Source organism: Phodopus roborovskii, unplaced genomic scaffold (genome assembly GCF_943737965.1).
Source record: "Phodopus roborovskii unplaced genomic scaffold, PHOROB, whole genome shotgun sequence".
NCBI lineage: Eukaryota > Metazoa > Chordata > Mammalia > Rodentia > Cricetidae > Phodopus > Phodopus roborovskii.
In genome coordinates, this window is record NW_026126460.1 from 25,159,590 (window position 1) to 25,166,575 (window position 6,986).

Here is a 6,986-nt window from a genome sequence, read left to right on the forward strand (position 1 = left end):
TGTTGGCCAATAGGAAAGGAAGATAGGAGGGCCTAGGAGACAAGGAGGAAAGAGGAAGTAGGAAGGAGGGGTCAAAATGGAGACTCTGAAGAAAGCAGGATGCTGGCCGGCTCCCTGGTAAGAGAAGACCACGTAAAAATACATAGATCAGCAGAAAAGACAGAGCTAGCCGATAAGAAACTAGTACCGGGCCAATAGCATTGTACCTAATACAGAGTCTCTGTGTGTTATTTGGGGCTGGCATGGCAGTGGGACAAGACTGGTGGCGGGAGGAAAAACCGTACTCCTTACAAGAAACCACTTTAATCAAGGATGAGAATAATGTATGTCTATATGTATAAACATAAATATTTAGAAGGCTGTTTGATGTATGTCAAATTAGTAAACCCATAATAGTAAGTTTCCCCTTCAGTGCCTAATTTTAGTGCCCATGCTACAATCTGTTCCACTAATCTGGTGAAGGCCTACAGATTTAAATGAGAGACAAGACAGCTATCATTGGTGCAATGGGAATGGTGGAATGCTATTTACTGAGGGGAAGGAGTGGGATTATATACTGACTTACAGCACAATGGAAAACAATCCAGGGTCAAGAGTGTATTTTCAGGCTTGGTTCCTCCCCAGCAGATGTGTGTTAGCAAAACAAAAGAGTACCAGTAACAACTCTGGAGCAAGATGTTCCAGCCAACAGCTTCAGGTTCGCTCAAGGTGACATGCCTAAGAAGACCTGATGAGTCTTCTTAGGCATGATAGGGTTTTGACCAGGTTTACAGTAGCAGATATGAATTCCCTCTTGTGAATCTTGCTTTAAATCCAATCAGAAAGCAGTTGGTTACCCACTAACAGGCACTCCACTACTGCATCAATGGACACATCTTGTTTGGTAGATTTATTACTGTAGTTCAGAAGTTCCAGAGCTGTATATGGCTATCAATGGCTTTTCTCTTCCAACAACATGACTAGCGCCTTCTGGGACAAAGAAAACTAACCAATAAGAAGGCAGCTTCCAGTTGAATTCCAACTTGGTTTCTCTATTTACAACAACCAATGTATGTAGAGTATTCAGCAATAGGATATCATCCAGTTTTGTTGAGTAACCATGAGCAAAAGAATAGCTTTTACTACTTTTGTGGATCTTTTTGACCTTCCTCATAAGGGAGTATTCCAAAGCTGGCCCTATGATTTTATTTGATCTTCCAAGGCTTCTAGGATTATCATGATCCACCCATATGAAAAGCAAAATGTGAGTTGACGAAGCATCCTAACTTGAAGAGCATGAGAAACTCAGTTTTTATGCATGAAATAAAAATAAATTTAGTTTATTGATGCAACAATCATTCTGCTTTTTAAATAACACACATGTAAATCAATGGTGCCATGATATGAAATTGCTAATTCAAATAAAAATGAAAATACCCCTTTGAAAAAAATAATGAATCAATAGAAGTTGACACATTTGTTCTGTGGAATTTCTTCAGTTTCTGTAACTGTCCACAAGGCTCTTCCATGTTGTGGGGACATCAGACTGTCCTTCCCTTAAGACTAAATGATCTGCCCTTGTATTCATACACCACCTACTGTTTGTCCATCTATTCATCAATGCACAGTTGGGGTGTTTCCACTTAGGGCTACTGTAATAACGCTGCCAGGAATATGGGTGTGTTTATGAGATTTTTAAACAGTAGTCTAAGTCTTTGAGCAGATGAACTCAAGCAAATACTCTCAAGGAAATGAAGCCCCCCACATGGGGAAGAACTCATCAGAGCTGTGAATAAGCATGACAAAATGGTCCCATCTGTTAAATCTAAGATACATACATGGTTGCTTCCATATGTGTATATATTTAAAATATTCTATAATTAAACAAAAAGGTAAAAAAGAAAACTTTAAAGATAAATGTAATTTAAAAAACTGTTATGCACAAAGCCTTGGCATGTGGAAAACATCCCGTGGCCCATCCATATTCCGATCTGTTCTGTGGCTTTTCTTGAGGAAAACATGAACATAAGTCTGTTCAGCTTAGATAAGTCACAGATGGCAAAGCAAAGTCTAACTTAGTAGGACAGCCAAGCTTTGTCGGTGTTGCCTAAGGAATATGGGTGACCCAAAGGCAGCTGTGTCACCCAAAGACCCACCACAACATAGGTAGTTACTCATGAAAACCTATTCCCTGGAACTGTCTGCTCAACTTGCAGAAGTTCCCAACAAAGCCTCCTTCCTCGGGAATCATACCCTTTCAAGGGCTTTATAAATCTTGATTTCAGGAACATCATGCATTTTTAAATTTAGTTAATTCCCTGAGATATCATGTGAGCCTAGGAGACAATGCCTCATCTCATTGGGAAAGGCCACACAACCCTCCCACAGCACTGTAAATGAGGTCCCAAGCTTCTACCTCTGCCACTTGTCACTACTTCCTGTCACTATCTTCTACCTGTCACTATTCTTCCTACATAATATTCTTTCCAAAAATCATTTTGTATGTATTAGTGCTTTGCCTACATATATGTCTGTATACCATGTGTATGTGGTATCTATAGAGACCAGAAGGGGCATGAGATCCCCTAAACATTGGGTTATAGACATTTGTTAGACACCCTGTGGGTTCTGGGAACTGAATCTAGGTTTTATGGAATGCCAGACAGTGCTCTTGACTGCTGAGTCATCTTAGTAGCCCCTAGGCTTGCTTCTCACTTCTAAAGCAGTTGTATTTTTGCTGGGACCAGCCTTGAGTTATGTGCTTCTCTGAGAATTGTAGGACTGACCCACCTGCATCTAGGATGTTAATAACAGCCATACCTACCTTTCATGAGTGCTATAAATAATAAAGGCATTGGCATATACCAGAAAGCAAAGGGCAATGTTTGGTGTGTTGGTTTTTGCTACTATTTTTAATTATATACAGGCATAGTGCTTATGTTAGAAGTTTCAACACATTCTGACATTAAATCCAGACTATTAAGATACATATCTGAACATTGTGCTTTCTCTGGAGAAGGATGGAAGTTATGAACAACTGAAAAAGCTGTCCCCTCATGGAGCCCTGCCTCTTCCGTTATTTGACTTTCATGAGTGTGCAATAGTGAAGTGTAAGGCACTTCTCAGATAGCCCAGGAGCTGGGGCAAAGGCTCTAGAACTCATCCCAGCAATATGGCTTGCACAGAGGTCTAATTTTTTCCATTCATATTCAAGATTACATAACTGTTTGAAGACAGATGCCAGCCTGGAAAAACTCTTCCTTTTAGAAGAAAAAAAAATCATTCTTTTGGCACAGTGATGATGTTAGGAAGTAAATCATGGTGCTAGAGTTAGTAAATCCTCATAATACTGCTAAGAATATCACAATAAACCTATTGTCAATTTTTTAACTGTTAAAAATAGAATGACCCAATGTTCCCTTCTTGTTCTTTCTATGCTCAGTCAAATAACTTTGCTCAATATTAGAGGAGAGTTTTGATATTATGGTTCTTATAAGGTATGTATTAAAAATGGTGAGAATGTTCTAGACCTTGATTCTGATACAGGTTACTTTTTTGTTAATTTACACACCCAGAATGTCTAATCTTTTTTAATATAAATTATACTATAGTAAAGGTGATTTTTTTTAAATACTCATGGAGCAGAATTCTTAAATGTAGCCATTTAGTTGAGTATAAATTAGAGTTCAATAAACTGAGTACAAAATAAATCACCATGTAACAAAAATGCTGTGGATTCTAGAGTCTGGCACATTGTGGGAGGGAAATGAAAAAGGTCAGACAAATCTGGAGAGGGCAGAAAGTTTGTTAAAGGGGTCTGTCTGTCAGCACAGAGCTTATCTTGTAAGTATACAGATCTGCCTTCAATGGCCAGAATCCACAAAAAGCTAGGCATGGTGGTGACATTTGCAATTCCAGAGCTGAGGAGGCAGAGTCAGGCAGATCCAGGCGTTTGCTCGCCAGCCAGCCTGGCCTTCGAGGTGAGTTCCAGACAGAGGTTTTCTCACCCAGCCCTCCCACCTCTCCCATTTCTCATATACAAAGTGGATTGGACCTAAGGTTGTGCTCTGACCCCCCCCCACACACACACACCAAAAAACAAACAAAAAACACACACACTTTAGAAAGCTAGCAAACACTCCCAAAGGCATAGAGGCCATCACCCAGGCTAGCTGTGTGGTAAGGAGATTTTCATCCAATGAGACATGTGACAATTACAATTCTGCTCCTTATCTATGATACTCTTCTGACTAATCTATGATACTTACCTGTGATAGTCATCCCTGATGCTCTTTTTAACCCATGAACAGTCTTTCTTTCTTTCTTTCATTTATTTTTGGTTTGGGTGTTTTTCAAGACAGGGTTCCTGTGTCCATGTAACTGCTCTGGTTGTCCTGGAACTCGCTCTGTAGACCAGGCTGGCCTTTGACCCACAAAGCTCTCAAGGCCTCTACCTTCCAAGTGCTGTGATTAAAGGTGTGTGCCGCCAGGCCCAGCTCAGCTTCTATTCCTTTAGGGGAAGTGGTGTTATCCCCATGAAAAGTGTATTTGCACAGTTCTCTCGCTTATAGTAGAGGGGAGATGGCCCCTTCACAACAGTAGCAGAAAGGCAGTAGCTAACCCTTGTCCTCTAAGCTCTCCCACTAAGAATTGCTCTAATCAGTGCCTGCCCAGGACAAAGACAGACACAACAAATAGAATTCTAGTGATTTACCACAAGGTTTCAAAATTTTGGAACAGTTCATAGTGAAGCAAATGTTACCTTAATCCCTGAAAAGTATGGTGTAGACAGGAAGACCACAAACTTTAATTCTCTTAGCTTATGCTGAGATTGGTGTTTTATTGCTTGATTCTGTTTTGTTTCTTTGGGGAAAGCTCTGGGGATTGGATTTATGGGCTTGCACAAGCTAGGGGAGCGCTCCACCCCTGAGCTTCGTACTCGGTCATTGGTGTTTTGAGGAAAATCTCATTACATAGACAGAGCTGGCCTTGAATTCAATATATTCTACCTCCCAAGCAGTAGGATAGCAAATCTATGGCACCTCATCTAGCGTATTGTCTTGACTCCATGGGAAACAAAGTCCTCGATTTATTAACTTACAAGCTTGGGGAGGGGGCAGGAATTCTACAGTGGCCTTTATTTGGTCCATAGCAGTAGCCGGGCTCTTAAGAGAGCTAGCTCTAATTTAAAGGGAAGTAAATAGTACAATACTGAATTAAAAGGGCTTATTATAGTGGGGATAGGATTGCATAAACATATGACAGCCTTATCTCATTGACCTTTGAGACTTCCATGCAGTCAGGTTAATGAGATGCCTCTTAACTTAGCTTAAGAGCATCCCAAGCCAACACAGTCTTGGTTTGGTGCAGCCCTTTCACAGTTTCCTTCAACCTAGCTTCTAGAGCAAGGTCAAATCTCCAGAGTACACACAGGATGGAGATTCAAGGCTCTCATAGTTTAATGTTCTACAGAAGACCTGCTCTGAGGAGTTGTCTGATGGATGTAGTCTAACAGGGTCTTCCTTTGCTCTGAGCAGCTGTAAACACAGCCCACAATGTGATCAAGACAGTCCCTGCTACTGAATTCTGCAGAAGAAGTCCAGCCTCATACCCTAAGCAGTGGGGTCACCCAGACTATAACTTTTGAAGGTGCACAGCTCAACATGGCAACCACAGTGCATGCGGCTAATGAGTGCCTGAAACATGTGGAATATAAACTGAATCATGCTATACATAAACCAGATCTGGATGGCTTAGTGGGAAAAAGAATATAAGCTAACTCATTATGTTGATTATATTTTGAGGTAACTTTACTTTGCATCATGGATTAGATGAAATGTAAATGTAAACCAGTCCTGCTTTGATGTTTAATGTGAATCTTAAATTGGTAAATTACTTATGGTCTTAAGTTGGATTGACATTGGACAGCCCTACCCACTGGCTTTGTTTCCAACTCTCACCCTGGCCAGAGAGCTATTTATCGCCATATCCCCACAGTTCCCAACAGTGATTTTCAGAGGGACCCTCCAGCTTAGAAAGCTGGAACTACGGGGTGTTGATGTTACCTCTCTATGGACTGCGTTTTAGGGTGTTGGTCCCTTTCTACCTTGCTCACTTTTCTATTCACTAGTTTACTCTAAATCAGCTTGTGCCATGGCTTTGTTGAAAACCATTCTATTGTTTCCTTAGGAGTAGCAATAAACCAGGCATGGTGGTACAGGCCTGTAATTCCAGCATTTGGGAGGCTGAGGCAGGAGACTCACCACAAGTTCAAGGCTATCTGAGATAGACAGCAAGAACCTGTCAAGAAAAAAATATTTAAAATTTATGAAAAGCACCATGAATACAAGCTAATTTTCACTCTGACATCACTTCCCATCACAAGCCAGATATGAAACACATCCCACTCCAGCTGCATGAGGATTTCTTTCTATCTGCATGACATTAGGGTACCTTCCCAACTCAGTTCTGTGCATACACTGTCCTCTCCAATAATGCTTTTCTTCCAGGCGCCACACAGCCACTTACACTGAGAGTCAGAGAGTAACTCCAAGGTCAACTCAAGGTCAATCTCAAGCTCCCATGGCACCACCTGGGTTTTCTCTTCAGCCCTGTTATGATAAAATATCTAAGCAGGGCAACTTACAGAAGAAGGAGTTTATTTGAGTTTACAGTTCCAGAAGTGAAAAGGAAGGTTGCTGGAGCAGGACACTGAGGGTTCGCATCTGTTTGTTTGTTTAAAGGTTCACTTATTTATTCATTTATGTATATGAGTGCTCTATCTGCATGCACGCCGCCTGTATGTCAGGACGGCATCACATCCCACTGTAGATGGCTGTGAGCCACCATGTGGGTGCAGGGAATTGAACCCAAGACCCGTGGAAGAGCATCCAGGGCTCTTAGCTGCTGAGCCATCTCTCCAGCCCATGTTCATATCTTTTAACCACAGGCATAAAGTAGAGAAGGACAGGCTTGAAATGGTATGAGTCTTTAACTTCTCAAAGCCT